This window comes from Lissotriton helveticus, chromosome 1_2 (genome assembly GCF_964261635.1).
Source record: "Lissotriton helveticus chromosome 1_2, aLisHel1.1, whole genome shotgun sequence".
In the NCBI taxonomy this organism is placed as follows: Eukaryota; Metazoa; Chordata; class Amphibia; order Caudata; family Salamandridae; genus Lissotriton; species Lissotriton helveticus.
In genome coordinates this window covers 21,450,265-21,468,195 of record NC_136058.1, presented here as the reverse complement: position 1 = coordinate 21,468,195, position 17,931 = coordinate 21,450,265, and positions in this window count along the sequence as shown.

Genomic DNA, 17,931 nt, shown 5'->3' with positions numbered 1-17,931 from the left:
ACTGTCTAACAAATCGACTGGTTTACTCCTCTGCTTGATATTAGTGGCCCTCAGAGAGATCTGCAGGTTGTGGAAAGACCCTGAGCCACCGCACTATGAGATCTGTCTGAGAACAGTATTGAGTATGGCGAGACTGGACCTAGGGGAGGGGAATATCTGGGTACCATTAATTAGCTGGGGCACAGAAATGAGGTTGGTTTAACCCCCTACGGTCCAATGATTACACCAAACCTCGCACAAAAGGAGCTGGCCTGGTCGGCCTAAAAGCGAATGCAAGAGCTTGGACCCAGGGCGCTCAGTTTGGAAGTGGGTCCTTATGCGAAAATTGCAGATGCTTAAGGTGAAATTAGGACAAAAAAAAAAGAATCTGAATCAAGAATTCTCTTTAAGGGTTTAGTCAGCTCCGTACCTGGGTAATAGAATGCAGGAGGTCTGGTATCTCTCTCTCAGGACTCGAAATTCCCAGCAACCCGCAAGGGCGGCTGGAAACACCGGAGCTGGATTTCTCGGCAGGAGAAAAGACAGCGTCTCTCTCAGTGCGTCAAAAGGGAGGAGTGGCGTCCGTGGGCTCTCGCATCAGCTGGGCTCTCGGGCAAGTAGATAGCCGCTCTGCTCCAAACCACCGTGTGTTTGCTTAAGGCAACGTTGGTATATTTATACCTGAAAGGTGCCGGGTTTGACGTAAGGTTGGACTTAAGACGTCAATAAAAGATGTCACTAAGAACTGGCCATTCTCTTAGTTCTCGCAGGAGTTCTAGGACAAATCAAAACAGAAGCATGGGAAATTCCCAGGTTGCTGGAGGTTTGGATTGTATAAAGAACGTGTTGTACTTTCTAGGAGTCTGGGGAAGGACCCTTGCTTAATTTGGACTGTGTGGGCTACGACTAAATATGGATATGATTCTTATGCCTTTATAAGGATATTATTTATTATTGCCATAAAAGGGCATAAGTTGGGAATATTGAATTAGGGCCCTAGATAGAAATACAACACCCACTCCACAGTTCAATGTCCATCATTACTAAAACTAAGCAATAGTAAACATATAACGATGCATGTGTGTTTTCCAACCCACCCCAAAATACATAATCGCATTTGAAATGGTCTGTGGTAAATACACGAAAGTGAGTATTGGTACTGTTCGCTTTTCAAGCAGTTGTATCATTCAATTAAAAATGCACATATATATATCAGCTGAATGAAGTAGAAGCAATGGAATGAATGAAATAGAAACTCTGTTCTCTAAGAATAGTTCTACTTTAAGCAGAGTACATGTGCCAGAAAAAGGTAAATATTTTGGAAGTGAAAAAAAAATAATTTCGCTTTCAGGGGAAAAATATAGTTCCAAATGTTTTCAGTAGCTTTTGTTTATCAAAGCTGAAGGCCGAATTCAGAGTTCAGGGACCGCTGTGTGCTCGTTGTTTAAAAAGTTATTCCCGTTGTTCAGGGGAGAACATCATTTCAGACAGACTCGCAAAGAATTGGTCTATAACATCAGGTGAAAGTTCGACCAAGTTTGAAAATGCTGAAACAGTGCATGTGTGAGAATGATTGCTATCATCGATGTCAGGATCAGCAATGCTCACAGAAGGTTGTACCTGTGTGATGCTGCTCTCATCTCGTACTCCACTGCCACATACTCGTAGTGGTGAAGTCTCAACGAATGCCATCATCAGAATGGGTAGCCGCTGGGGACAACACGATGCATGAGCCGTTACAGGACCTAGCAAGGTATCTGTATCCATTGGTACTGCTGATGGTAGTGTAAGACAGACGTCCAACACGCATTCTTCTCCGCATAGCATACATCGAAGCACAGGTAAGATGCAATTTTGCCAGATAGGTCTGAATGAAAGAAACCAGGTCATATTCAAATCTCTTAGCAGGGCTAATCCGAGGACTTTAGTTATGCGGTCCCGATAGCGTATAGCTTGGATAGTTTCTTCCATCGTTGCTGGAGTCTTGTCTGCGACTTATCTTGCCATATCGAAGCAGAAGGATCAAAAATAAAATTCCTGCTACGAGTCCCAAAAGTAGAGGTAGGCCGCCAAAGACAGAATGGACAAAATTGGTAAAAAGGCCCAGAACTGTTTCGAAGGGTGTTAACAGTCCCGTAAAAGTTGTCTTAAATACATGTGCGATGGCACTGGTATCAGACATGTTTAAAATTTGGCGGGGCAATTTGTTGATAAAAGCGAATGTATCTCCGCCGTTGTCCTTGCAACTTGCAGATCATACGTTTCTTTGGACGAGGTCAAAGGCACAGTTGTCTGTACAAGAATAGACTTTATTCTGCTTAAAGTATCAATTCGAATAGAAGAGATATTCAAATAAGGCCATATTGCCGCCTCCTTGTCTGGAGTGCTGTTTGGATACAATACTTGCATACAGCAAGTGACCATGGAACTGACGCTCAAGAGATAGGCTTTCCCTGGCACCATGCCACAACAGCTGTGGTCATGTATTAGAATATAGCTCCCGTTAGAAAGCTGTCTAAAGAATGGCTCTATCTGTGTTGCAGGAGTGCCGTGCAGGTGACATGAAAGGTTATTTGAAGACCCTTCGCAGGCCCCATGCAAGTTAATACCTTGACACAGAAGTGTACTGCTTAGTGATCTTTTACAATTGTTACCACTAAGAAATACCTATTTTTTCTTTTCACTGTGACATGTGTGTGTATAAGGTAATTTCCATGTTGACTTGATGTATCCTTTACCCAACCTTTCATACTGGCCCGCTGGTATATACTCTTGGCAATATTTAAAATGGAAAGTTGTTATCGGAATTGTAATTATTCCGTGTAATATCCATTCAATGACAGGTCTTTCTGACATTGTTAATGGTAATCTCCCAAGTTTTTCAATGCTCAAATTTGCATAGTCTGCTCCTTTTTGTGCCAAACTGATTTGTTTATCAGTAAGGTTAAAGATAGAGAATAATGACGTGGTGTTGATTAAACGCCATTGCACGTAGCCTGAACGCAGATTTTGCAACGTCCAGCCAAGCTGTACAATAGAACGTAATTGGGACTGACCATTTTGTAACATTAGCAAGTCCTGCTCTATTATATCAATAGCAGATGATACAATACTGTCCAGTGAATATATTATGGAGTCATTAACCCATTGTCCACAACAGAAAGTGATTTTTCCAAACTAATACGATCAATTTCTCGTATTTTTTCTGCTGTTTCAATTTGCATTACTTTCCAAGCCTCGTTGTAAGCAGCGTATATACCGGCCGCTATGAAACGTTTTTGACGCTGTTTGCGTGGTCCCAGAATGAAATCACGCAAGTCAGCACCGTCTTTAAGTAAAGTCAAGTGTTGCTTAATTTCTACCAGTGTGGATTTTTGTAGCCATTCGAGGCATAGTTTCCCTACACTGTATGTTGTAACAATCCCTGGATGTTGTCTCTGGGAGTATCTAGGGTCTGGCCTGGTCATTTTGAACCCCTGTATTTTGTTCAGGAATCTATATTGACAGTTATTTGTGTCTGTGGGCCAGATCAACCATTTTTTCCAATCAGGATGTGTTCTGTTTTGGTATAAAATATGGGATACGTCTATCTACACATCTGTAGTGCTATTACTATCAGGTATGGGCTTCGGAATAGACGGTTTGTTTAAGTCTTTTATCTTAGCTATGCCAAGACAAGTAATCTGTTGAATGGTGTCATTCAAGAATATTAGTTGTTCTGGGATCATGCAGGCTCTAAATAACGCTTCTAAATGTGGACCTGCCATTCTTTTGTACCCCAGATGGTTTTTGTTTCAATGTTGTTTTTTCCAGAATTCAAAACCAAATGTATTCATTTTTTCATAAAATGTTTCAGAATAGATCAATTTAGTATTTGTCAGCATTGTTTTCATTCCTGTCTTATTTAACATTTTAAAATAAAACGTTTCTGGATCACTTGTGTTAAACCCTGAGAAGTATGGGAATTTCTCATAAAATGTTTTCGAGCTGCTTTTAGGCGGTGTTTGCACAATGTTCCCATTGATTATAATTAAAAACATTTCTAGGTTGAGCAGATTTATGCAAATAGTGATGACCAAAGTGATTATAGCAATACATTGTTTCATAATTTGATGAACCCTGTAAATAATCATGTTCTGTAAATTTTGCTGACATTACTAAATCTGACATCATATTATTAATGTTTTCGAAGTCCCAATCATCAGAAAAAGTACTTGGTGTTACAAAGTCACTTAAGGACACCTTGAACTGGTGTAGATATTTAAAGAGCTCAATCGGGCCATAGATTTCATAATCCGTTTTGTCCCAGGCTACCCCACCGGGTATTTGATTGGCTGTGATGTTCACTGATGACAGATCTCTTTTCTCGATGTGAGATGACTTGTGAGACTTTAGGACCAAGTTGATGTTCTGACTTGCTGTGCCCATTGTACTATATTTTCCTTCAATGAATTGTCCCAAACAAAGAACCATGATGAGCCAAAACAGGAGGAAAAGTACTCCTAACACAATCCAATATTCAATCCATGGAGAAATCAGATAGGTTTCTTTTAGTTGATGAAGGAGTTCAGTCACTTTGTCATTGAAAGTTTTTGTTGCTGGCGCTTCTTCAGGCTCGCTTGGATCCTCAGAAAAGTCATCGAAATTGAGGAAGTAGCCAGATGCAGTTCTGTCAATTGTTTAAATTGCTTCTGAATTATAATTTGCTTTTGGATTTTTCTTTGTCTCATTAGCATAGTCCGAGGTTACATCGTTGTAGACTGGTGTTTCTTGACGAACTGTTGCAATTTGGGTTTCAAGAGGCATAAGTTCCATGGCTTTGTTGCATAGTCCCTGTCTACTCCCAATTCCGTAAGGCACTTAAGACGTTCCTGTTTTCCCAAGCGTACTCCTGCTAATTCTTTTCTGGCAGACTCCTGTGATTCTTAGTCTAGAATTCAGTGCCAGGAAGCCGCTTGGTCACAGTGCGCTCTATCAAGAACTTTTTAACTAACTAACTTTTAACTATAGTCCTTTTTGATTCACTGCAGGTTTATCAAATGTGATTAGTCTCTCAGTGTGAACCTCTTGTATTGTAGCAAATTTTGGTACTCTGCTATTTCTTGGGAGTCCACTGGGTCTACTACTTATTATTGGCCACATGATTGTGGTTTTACCAGGTCGATGGATACAACTCGGTTCTCCTTTTTACCAGCAAGGGGCGGTAGTACAACTGATCTTGTTCCGCTGACAGCTAAGACAGGTACTGTTTTTCTGTAAGAAGTCCCAAGTTCCTTCTTCTCCGCGATCTTCTCTCTGACCAGATCCCCAATCTTTGGAATCCAGACAGGCCTTGCCGGGACAGGTGGTGTTTTCTTCAGTGGCTGTTGGCTGTTGCTTTAACTTTATGTTGCTCAGGCTTTTTATTGTTTCATTTAAGTCCTGTAAAACAGCCAAATGGTCTTTGATATCGAAGCATTTTTCTTCTACCACTGAAGTGTGACTATCAAGATCCTGAATATGCATTTTTGTACCGAACAATAGTTCGTACGGACTGAGACCTTTTAGAGAATTTCTTGGCAGATTATTAAGACTACGTTGGACACTTGTTAAATGTTGGACCCACCCATCACCCGAACCTAATACCCTCGCCGTTATAGATTGCTTTATGTCCAGTTTTTTTCTTTCCACTACTGCATTTCCCTCAGGATGAAAGGGACAAGAGTACTGCAATGCAATGCCCATGCTGGTCATGGCCTCCTTGTAAGCCCGAGAGCTAAAAGCAGGACCCTGGTCAGAATGTAGCATGCCAATTGCGTATGTGCCGATAAAGACTCGCAAATCTTTTATAACAGTTCTGGCGTCAGCCGAGCGCTGGTGTCTACATTTTAAGTGAATCTAGTCTTAAATACCATGGGGACGCATTTCTCCTGCTGGATTTTTGCGTATAGATAGCCTTATGCTTTCTAATAAAAGGGTCCTGGCAATACTCCGGTTGGTTCATGACTGCGATCTCTGTTGCAGTTTGGACAGCTCATTGCAAATCTGTAATGTTGCAGGCTCATCCCCGGCCACCAGTATTCTGATTGTAATTCTTTAAGAGATTCCTTCATCTCTTGATGCCTTAGACCCAGTGCCATGTGTGCCGCTTCAATCAAGAAGACTCTCCTGTTCGTGTTTGGAATTACTCTGTCCCCCACTCCAGGGATTTGAGCAAAAGGAACGGAGTTTGCATCAATTATGAATGTATTATTGAGTGGATAGTTCACAGGTAATGCTGCATAGTCGCCTTTCAAAGACGCATTTACCGCCAGCATGGTTTCCCCGTCTATGTATTTTTCTGAACGCTTTTTTGTGGCTACGGAAGCCGGTTGAACCGCTTCCGCTGTGGCTGTGTCAGCCAATGAATTCCCTGCAACGTGAACGCCATCACGTTGATGACTCAGTGTATGCATCATGTGAGTCTTTTGTAGTTCTTTCTGTAAAAGAACTACCTGTTCCCAAAGCCTCTTATGCTTTATTGTGGCACCTGTGTCATCTTTGTAATCGTTTTGAACCCAGTTCTGCAAGTCCTTATTGTAAGACTTGACGCAATAATGCGAATCGCACACTATTAGTGTGGGGAATTCGCGATCGGCATTTTCAAGCGCCATCTTTAAAGATCTTATTTCAGCTCGCTGAGTTGAGCAGTTTCTGAGTGATTCAGTTTTGGTGATTATTGGTCTGAATTTACCAAAGCGCCAGCGACCTTTAACAATTGCGCACGCTGCTTTGTAGGATTTCTTCTCTACATCGTAATGTTGTGCAAATCTGTCAATGTAGATTACACATGTGTACTGTTCGAGAGGTAGAATTTCTATTGGCAGAGGATATTCTTCTTCATATTTTAGGTCTTTTAGTTTTTTCATTTTCGGGTCAAAATAGTATTTCACGTCTTCTGCGGCAAGAGAATTTTCCCATTTTATCCATTTTGGATCTAATGCCACAGCAGTCAAATTACGTGGACTTGTTAATGCCTCAAGGGCTGATTCTGCTGTTAAAACAGTTATCCTTCTGCCTTGGGCTTGGGCTCTTTCTTTTGCTACAGCAGTTTGAACCGCTATGAGAATTTTTTCAGTTGAACTGAATTTCATTTCAGCTTTTGTGTACAAATGTGATTTGTAAGCTATTGGTACCGTTTCTCCCTCATTAGAGGTCAGGTACGTGAATCCGCATCTTCCTTGGATGACTCGGATTACAAGGTTGCGTTCGTTTTCGCGAGTTTGCAATTTTGTTTTAGGTAACATGTCTGTTTGCAATGATCTTAACATCTCTGTGTGTTTCTGAGTCCAATTAATTGGTTTGAAATCAGGTTTTATTAATTCATAGAGAGGTTTAACCCTCTCTGCATAATTTAGAATGTATGTTCTTCCGAAATTCAGGAAACCTAGGATTGATTGTAAGTTCTTCAGCGTTTTTGGTGCTTGGAGTACAGCGCACTTCTCTAAGAAGTTGTCTGCTAGGCTTTTGCCTTCACTTGATAATTCATATCCTAAAAATAGGACTGTTAGATGGGCAATTCGTGACTTTTTAAAGTTGAATTTGTAACCCTCAGCTGCGAACCCCAGTATTATGGTGAGATAGATAATGCTTCATCATCATATATTTGTAGTAACTCTGTTACCATTGCTGAGAATAATCCTGGGCTATACTGAATCCCTGTGGGAGTCGACAGAAGTGTTTATGCGACCCTATTATTGAGAACGCGGTCAAATACCTGCTCTCAGGTGCAATGTTTTGACAAAAGAATCCATTAGAGATATCCAATGTCGTCTTGTATTTTTTGCGCACGATGTTATTCATTAGTGCTGCACTGTGTGAATTTTGTACTGCAAATGTTTTGCAACAAGAGTTTAAGTGTCTGTAGTCCAAAACGTAGACAATATGAATCGTCTGGCTTGGAGACAGGAAACAAAGGATTGTTCATTTGTGAGGTGCATGTGTCAATCACCCCCTGGTATTCAAGTTGATCTAAGATCTCCCTGACTTGCTTTTTAGCTTCTTGTTTAACTGGGTACTGCCTTTGTGCAGTGGGTTGACTTTTTAACTGGATTTTGTGAGGAGGAGAATCCTCATCCCATCCTACATGATTTTTATATAATGCAGGAGCTTGGGCCACTGCCCATTTTCTTGCAAGTGTATATTCTCTATGAATTGGAATATGATTTGAGAAGGCAGGCATAATCATTTCTTCGCCATGGGGGCACTCCCTGACAAACTCTGGTGGCCAGTCTTTCTCAGCTAGAAGGATGTCATAGCCTTTCGAAAGGTTATCCCAAAAGAGACTCCTTACTTTCCTAGTCTTATCTCCCTCTATACGTAATGTTATTTCGTATATTTTATGAGGTTTGCTAACTCTGGTCTCTGCAGTTTCTACCTGAATGTATTCATTTGTGTCCACTGTCTCCAGAAGATTCATCAGGATCTTGCGAGCTATGGTCACTTCTGCTGCGCTGTCTAGCATTGTCTGGGCCCACTCTCCGTTTTTCAGTTGTGTCCTCAGTATCCTCGGCATGTTCAATTATTTTAATACTGGCTACCTTCTTTCTTGGAAATTGTAATTTTTTACTTTGATGAGCAGGTTCCTTGTCTTTGGACTTGACGTGCTCTTCCCTGTGTTCTGACCGTCCTCTTCTTTCCGATTTCTGTGAGGAAGTCTGAAAAGATCGAGAGGGACGTGTATCAATATCTTGATATATATTAGGTTTTTTCAGATTATCCCTATTTCTAAGGTTGTATCTTTTCTCAGAGGGCTCCCTCTGGGGAGACTTGTTTCCTCGGTCTGGAGATCTTTCTCTCCGTTGAGGAGACCTTCCTCTGGACTGGAATCGTTTTTCTTTGGGAGTGGATTCTTTATTACCATCCCAACTCTTTTTCGGAGTATTTAGATTATGTTTAATAAATGTTTTTTCAGGATTTTCAGTTAGTTGGGGTTTTACTGGTTTCCCACCCAAACTATCTCTACCTAGTTCTTCATAGCATTTTTCTATGATTCTGGCAAGTTCAAATGGTTGTTCTGCTATATCTGTGTCTTTCAATTTCTGGCGGATCGCCACAGATGCTGCTTCTCCTTTTATGTTGGCTAATAATATAGCCAAGACGTGCTTGAAGTCTTTCAGTAATTTCATACCCAGAGTTAAAGCAGGTTCTGGAACGTATTCATTTTGAATCTGTCTTAGTACATCTGGTATTACCGCCATGGACGGAACACCATGTGTTTTGTGTAGATGGAAGCAAAGACTGTGCCCCAAGTGTCACAGTCTTCCACACGTGGTGCGATCCCCATTGAAAGACAGATAGTCAGAATTCTGTGTTTCTCAGTAGGCGTAGTATCAGGAAATACTGCCTCTATTTGAGTGATTTTTTGTGCTAACCAGAATGGAATTTGTTCCTTTTTAGAGGGTATTTTACCAAGACATGATTGTATGTTCTGTGGTGTAATTTTGTTTGTGTTCCCCTGATGAGGGGTCAGCTGTGGAATGTTAATTGTTGGGTGGACTGTTGAAGTCCTCATTACATATTGGACCAATTGTCTATGTATTTTAATTAGTATTTTTAGCTGAGCTAAAATTTCCCGGTCTGTCATTGTTTCAATGTCGGGATGTGGTGTGTAGCTGGCTAGAACCGGCCACGTCGCTCCTGGTCTACCTAGTGGACCGAGCCTGGTGATGTGATTTTGATGTTTTAGGGCGCCTTTAAACCAGAGCAGGTGCTCTTGGTAATTTAATGGGATTTCCACATCCTCGAAAGGAGTGCATTCATCCAGAGGTTCCTCTATTTTGTAATAGTGGAATTCTTTCGTTACAGCGTTTGCTTCTGGAAGGTTTATCCATGAATAGAATACCTCTGTCTGCCGATATTCATGAGCCTCTACCACGAATATGACTGTACCACCTCGTCATGCCAGTCCATTTTCTATAAGTTTAATAGTTATAGTTCTTCTTATGTTGACCGGACTGAGTATAGCATTCGGGTCATTTTATTGGAGACTTGTGTCATCCGCTAGGAGTTGAGCTGCTATTCTAGCTCTCTCCACTTCATCGTCACTTTCCACCATTTTACTGACAGAAAGTTTTGTTGCAGATCAAGTATCAAGGGAAACAAAGATTAGGTGCACAATTTTTTGGAACACTGTATCCTTCAACGTTGATTAAACCAAAAACGAATACATAGGAATCTCTTCCTACTAAGTTCCGGCGGATTTTAACCTTTTACCCACTCCAGACATCTTTTGGAGTTTTTACGGGAAAAAGGGGTCTGTGTGAAAAAGCACGACTGAGTTACTCCAGTGTCTTGCGTTAGATTATCGCCTTACCAATCGTTGGGCGCCATGTAGTGTAGTTCCTATATTCCCAATAGGCTCTGCGCATTGGAATAATATAAACAGCAGTGTAGACGTAGGACTGAGGTCAACTAGGTCTCTACTGACCATATTAGACTTAATTAGTTTCGCCAGCTAGCTCAGAGGTCACTAGAAACTTTCTCGAATAAACGAGGAGGAGTTTAACTTCCCTGGATAGACAAGAAGGGATTAGCTTCTGACAACCATAAAACATGACAACTTTGCTCCCTCAGAATAAGAGTGTATCTCTAGAGTCGTGTGAAAACAATAGACAGCTATTTCACTCAGTCAATTGTGCATACTAAGTTTCACCAGAGTGCAGAGAAAAAGAGAGACGGGCGTTTTCAATAAAAGGTGTTATTTATTGAGCAGTCTTCTTTCTCATGCAAGAGAAATGAATTGCCACATTTGCAATACTTGTAGTAAAGTAAAGTGCGTACAGTAAAAGGAGTATTATGAAATAATACTGTAAAAGCATTGATATGGTTTCTTAGCCATATGATACTTTAAAATAGATAAAATATATACATACATAAAAACATTGACTAACGTACTCAACTGGTGCTTCTAAATATGCCTACCCCAGTGTACCTGACCTAAGCCTAATACGTGGGAAGGAGTAAGTAAGTAGCAGTTTAAGTTAAGTTGGTTTTGTCAAGAATCTGAATCAAGAATTCTCTTTAAGGGTTTAGTCAGCTCCGTACCTGGGTAATAGAATGCAGGAGGTCTGGTATCTCCCTCTCAGGACTCGATATCCCAGCAACCCGCAAGGGCGGCTGGAAACACCGGAGCTGGATTTCTCGGCAGGAGAAAAGACAGCGTCTCTCTCAGTGCGTCAAAAGGGAGGGGTGGCGTCCGTGGGCTCTCACATCAGCGGGGCTCTCGGGCAAGTAGATAGCCGCTCTGCTCCAAACCACCGTGTGTTTGCTTAAGGCAACGTTGGTATATTTATACCTGAAAGGTGCCGGGTTTGACGTAAGGTTGGACTTAAGACGTCAATAAAAGATGTCACTAAGAACTGGCCGTTCTCTTAGTGCTCGCAGGAGTTCTAGGACCAATCAAAACAGAAGCATGGGGAATTCCCAGGTTGCTGGAGGTTTGGTTTGTTTAAAGAACGTGTTGTACTTTCTAGGAGTCTGGGGAAGTAGCCTTGCTTAATTTGGACTGTGTGGGCTACGACTAAATATGGATATGATTCTTATGCCTTTATAAGGATATTATTTATTATAGCCATAAAAGGGTATATATTGGGAATATCGAATTAGGGTCCTAGATAGAAATACAACAGCAGATCAACACAGATGAGTTAGAAGAGAGGCCATCTCCCTGGAAGGCCTCTCTACTGAAGAACTCACAGCCCACTACAACGTTACCATGTCCTTCATTCTTGACGAACTAGCCCCCTTGAAACTGAAAAAACCCAGGGACATTCCCTCCAAATCCTGGTTCAACAAGGACTTTAATGAGGAAAGAAGGCAACTCAGAGCTTCTGAACGTCTCTGGAGAAAGGACCCCTCCTCCAGCTGTTTCGAGAAACTCAGAGCAGCAAGTAAAAAGTTCAGACAACATATCAATAACTAAACATCCAACTTTTTCTGCACCGCGCTGGATACAGAGAGTTCTTGGTCTCCTCCAGCCCTCAAAAGCCTTATGCAACTACTTCGCCAACTTCTTCAATGAAAAAATCACCTTGATCGAACTTTCTCTGGACATTAACCTTCATCCTCCTGACAAAGACTGGTCTCCAACAAGCGAAATCATCACAAAAAGGCGACCGGAAACAAACTGGTCCTCCTTCGACCCCCTCTCCGAATCAGAGATCCTCAAATTTATCTCCTCCTCCAAGCCATCGTCTCACAACCTCGACTCCATTCCCTCTCATATGGTCAAAGAGCTGAAACTCACCCTTGCTCCTCTTTGGTGTGAAATCTCAAACAGTTCCCTAAAAACTGGCACCATTTCCGATTGCCTTAAAGTCGGCCAAATCACTCCTCTTCTGAAAAAAAACAGGCTTTGACGCAACCGACCTGAATAATTGCAGACCTATCTCCGATCTCCCTTTCCTTGTCAAAATCCTAGAAAAATGCGTCCTCCGTCAACTAAACAGACATATTGACAACATAAATTTGCTTGACCACCACCAACCAGGCTTCAGAAAAGGCTACAGCACTGAAACTGCAATCCTCAACATCATGGACGACATCTTCAACTCCCTCAATGCAGGCCACTGCTGTCTCTTTATCCTTCTAGACTTGTTAGCTGCGTTTGACACTGTAGACCACAGTCATCAAAGCTCTCCAAGAGAGGGTAGGTACAGACGAAGTGGTCCTCCAATGGTTCTCCTCCTTCTTCCAATACCGCCCCCAAAGAGTAAAAATCAAATCCTTTGTCTCCGAACTCGTCCCCATAAACAGAGGTGTCCCCGTAGGCTCCATTCTCTCCCCCCAACTGTTCAACATATATATGAAAAACCCTCACCTCCATTCTGAAAAAATCGAACATCCCCTTTCATCTATATGCAGATGATACACAAATCTACTTGGAAACCTCCTCCTTTAACGACATTCTAAGACTCAACAATACCCTCAAAGAAGTCCAAGAATGGTTATCAACGAACCACCTCAAACTCAATCAGGGAAAAACCGAGATCCTCCTCATCTCCAACTAGGAAGAAAACCCGCAAATCGTTGAATGGTTGAAAGCTATTGATGCCCTCAGCGGAAATCTCACCCTGGCAACCTCAGTCAAATCACTGAGAATCACCCTTGACCACAAACTATCCATATCCAATCACATCAAGAACTCCGACAAGAGCGCCTTCCTCAATCTGAAGCTCCTTAACAAAATCAAACCCCACTTTCCTCCTATCCACCTCAAACAAGCCACCCAATCTCTGGTGCTGTCCAGACTGGACTATGGGAAAGCAGTTCTTTTCAGTAGAGCTCGCTCTCACCTAGCCCGGCTCAAAACTACCCTCAATGCTGCAGCCAGAATGTTCACCGGAATCAAGAGATTTGACCACAATTCTCCCGCACTCAGAGATCTAAAATGGCTCCCAGTCGAAATGCGGGCCAGCTTCAGAACTGCTTGCCTCACACACAAAGCCCTGCACACAGGGAAACTGGAATACTTAGCCTCCAAACTCAAGAAAGCCAGGCAAGCAAGAAACCTCAGGAGTTCCAACTCCTTCTTACTCCTTCCCCTAAAAACGGGCAAACAAAAGACTGCTGCCCGCTCTTTCGCAGGAAACGCGCTGAAAATCTGGAACGCCATCCCAGTCAACATCAGAACTACCCCCTCCTTTCCAAAATTCAAAAGCCTCCTAAAAACCCTCTACCTCAACCGCGCCTTCCTGAACGCAATTACATGACGCTCTCACCTACACCAGGCGGTCACCTGACAGTGCACCCCCAATGGGCAGCTGTCAGTCATCGCATAACCTCTACCTACCTCATACCCTTTCTCCGAACTCTCAGCCCCTGGGTCGGCACAACGATGAGAACATTTCCAGCATTAGTCTTGCCTTCCCTAAGATTTTGATACTACCTCTTGACCCCTCTTCCTAAATGCCACTCCTCGGCCCCCTCAACCTCTCTACCTCAACTGCACACCTCTGACACTCAGCAGAACTGTAAAGCTGTCTTTTGAACTTTTTCTGTATTTTCACCATGCCTTTGTCCTGTATTTTGTCTCCCCTTCATCATGTTGTAAAGCGCTCCGCTACCTTTGGGTCTGGCTAGCGCTATAGAAAACCTTCTAAATAAAACGTGAACACACCACATTTTCACAATAAAAATGTACCCTTTTTTTGCGAAGTGTCTAGCTGTAGTTTTTTAACACTAGCTCTGCCGGCACATAGGCAACCCTTGCAAACCTATACATTTTTTAAAACTATACACCCAGGGGAATCCAGGATGAGGTGACTTGACTGCCTCCCACCAGGTTCTGTTACCCCGCAACCCTTGCAAAAAAAAACAAAAAAAAAAAAAAACCCAAATTTACCCAAATTTCTGTGGTGGAAAGTTCTGGAATCTGTGTGGATCCACAAATTTCCACCCACCCAGTGTTTCCTAAAGTTTTAGAAGAAAAATGGTACCTCACTTGTGTGGGTCGGCCTAGTGCCTGCGACAGAAAATGGCGCAAAACGCAACATGGTCACACATAAATTTCGCAGTGAAAAATGACCCTGTTTTGGCAAAGTAACTAGCTGTAGTATTTGAACCCTAGTTCTGCCGGCACCCCATGAAGCCTAGCAAACCTATACATTTTTTAAAACTAGACACCGAGGGGAATCCAGAATGGGGTGACTTGACTGCCTACCGCCAGGTTCTGTTACCCAGAAATCCTTCCAAACCTAAGAAATTGTCCCAAAAAAAAGATTTTCCCCATATTTCTGTGGTGGAAAGTTCTGGAATCTATGGGATCCACAATTTTCCACTCAACCCCCATTCCCCAAAGTCTTCCTAGAACAATGGTACCTCACTTGTGTGGGTCGACCTAGTGCCTGTTACAGGAAACGGCGCAAAACGCAACGTGGGCACACCTCAATTTCGCAGTGAAAAATTACCCTTTTCTGCAAAGTACCTAGCTGTAGTTTTTTAACCCTAGCTCTGCCGGCACCTAGGGAAACCTAGCAAACCTATACATTTTTAAAAACTAGACACCCAGGGGTATCCAGGATGGGGTGACTTGACTGCTTCCCACCAGGTTCTGTTACCCAGAATCCCTTGCAAACCCAAAAAGTTAAAAAAAAACACATTTTCCCCACATTTCTGTGGTGGAAATTTCTGGAATCGGCGTGGATTCACAAATTTCCACCCTCCCAATACAAATGGTACTTCACTTGTCTGGGTAGGCATAGTTCCCATGACAGGAAATGGTTCAAAACCCAATGTGAAAACACCACATTTTCCCAATAAAAATGTACCCTTTTTTTGCGAAGGTCTAGCTGTAGTTTTTGAACACTAGCTTTGCCGGCACATAGGGAAACCTAGCAAACCTATACATTTGTAAAAACTAGACACCCAGGGGAATCCAGGATGGGGTGACTTCACTGCCTCCCACCAGGTTCTGTTACCCAGAATCCCTTGCAAACCTGAACAAACATCCAAAAAAACACATTTTCCCAACATCTAGGTGGGGGAAAGTTCTGGAACCTGCGTGGATCCACAAATTTCCACCCACCCCGCGTTCCCCAAAGTCTTATGAGAACAATGGTACCTCACTTGTGTGGGTCGACATAGTGCCTGCGACAGGAAACAACTCAAAACGCAATGTGGTCACACCTCAATTTCGCAGTGACAAATGACCGTTTTTCGGCAAAGTGCCTAGCTGTTGTTTTTTAACCCTAGCTCTGCCGGCACTTAGGGAAACCTAGCAAAACTATACATTTGTGAAAACTAGACACCCAGGGAAATCCAGGGTAAGGTGACTTGACTGCCTTCCACCATGTTCTGTTACCCAGAATCCCTTGCAAACCTAAAAAATTGTCAAACAAAAACAAATTTCCCCCACATTTCTGTCGTGGAAAGTTCTGGAATCTGCGTGGATCCACAAATTTTAACCCACCCCGCATTTCCCAAAGTCTTATGTAAAAATGGTACCTCACTTCATTAGGGTCAGCCTAGTGCCGCAACAGGAAACGGCACAAAACGCAACGTGGTCACACCTCAATTTCGCAATGAAAAATGACCCTTTTTTGGCAACGTGCCTAGCTGTAGTTATTTAACCGTAGCTCTGCCGGCAGCTAGGGAAACCTAGCAAACCTACACAGTTTTGAAAAATAGACAAACAGGGGAATCCAGGGTGGGGTGATTTGACTGGCTCTCTCCAGGTTCTGCTACCCAGAATCCCTTGCAAACCTAAACATTTGTCAAAGAAACTATTTTCCTCACATTTCTGTAGTGGAAAGTTCTAGAATCTGCGTGAGTCCACAAAATTCCATCCACCCCATGTTCCCCAAAGCCTTCCGATAAAAATGGTGCCTCACTCGTGTGGGAGGCCCAAGTACCCGCAACAGGCAGGGGACCAAAACTTATTTAGGCAACATCAAAATTGCCTATCACCAAACAACCTGGTTTTGCAAGGGTGGTCGCCTGGGTTTTGGCCCCGTGCTCGACGACCGTCTAGGGAAACCTACCAAACCTACACATTTCAGAAACACTGTGGCTATTTGTTTGGGGGCATTAATCATTGGACAGCGTAATCATTGGCATCTAGCGGGCTTTAGTGCCCCCGGTGGGGCATAAAGGCTGTAATTGTTGCAGGTGGGGGTGGGGGCATTGGCATGCCCATTTTGGACAGTTCCCACCCTAATTAAAATTTTCCCCAAAAAATCCCTGGTGTCTAGTGGGCCTTTAGACCCCCCGAGGGGGGCAGATTGGGGGCTACTGCCCCATCTGCCCCCCAGGATGAGCTGAAAGTCCACTAGACTCCAGGGAGTTTTTTGGGCAAATTTTAATTAGGATGGGTGGGGGTTGCCAATAACGGGCATGCCAATGCCCCCACACTAATAAAAATTTTCCCCAAAAAATCCCTGATGTCTAGTGGGATTTTTACCCCCCGCCGGGGGGGGAGATTGGGGGCTACTACCCCATCTGCTCCCCAGGGGGGACAGGAAGGCTGCAATTGTTTTTGGGGGGCATGGGCATGCCTTTTTTGGGCAGCCCAGAAAAACCCTGGCGACTATTTGGCTTTTTGCCCCCCCAAGGGGGGGCAGAAAGCCTACTAGACACCAGGGATTTTTTAAGCAAATTGTGATTAGGGTGGGGGTTGTCAAAAACAGGCATGCCAATGCCCCACCCTAATAAACATTTGCCCCCAAAAATCCCTGCTGTCTAGTGGGCTTTTTGCCCCCCCCCCGGGCAGATTGGGAGCTACTGCCTCATCTGCCCCCGGGGGGGGGGCAGGAAGGCTGTACTTTTTGCGAGGAGGTGGTGGGGGCATGGGCATGCCTGTTTTGGGCTGCCCCACTCTAATTTAATGTTGCCCCCAAAAAAACCCTGGCGTCTACTGGGACTTTTGCCGCCCCGTCGGGGCAGATTGGGGCTAATGCCCCCAATCCACCCCCCAGGGGGGGCTGAAAGTCCACTAGATGCCAGGGAGTATTTTGGGCACATTTGAATTAGAGTGGGGCTGCCCAAAACGGGCATGTCAATGTCCCCACCCTAATTAAAATTTGCCCAAAAAAATCACTGGCGAACATTGGCTTTTTGCCCCCCTGGGGGGCATATTGGGCGCTAATGCCCCCATCTGCCCCCCAGGAAGGCTGTACGTTTTGCGGGGACGGGGGTGGGGGCATGGGCACACCTGTTTTGGGCAGCCCCCACCCTAATTCAAATTTGTCTAAAAAAATCCCTGGTGACTAGTGGGCTTTTCGCTCCCCCGGTGGTGCAGAATGGGGGCTAATGCCCCCATCTGCCCCCCAGGGGGCAGAAAGCCTACTAGATGCCAGGGATTTTATTGAGCACATTTTAATTAGGGTGGTGGTTGCCAAAATGGGCATGCCAATACCCCCACACTAATAAATAATTTCCCCAGGGGGACAGATTGGGGGCTATTGCCCCATCTGCCCCCCGGGGGGGCAGGAAGGT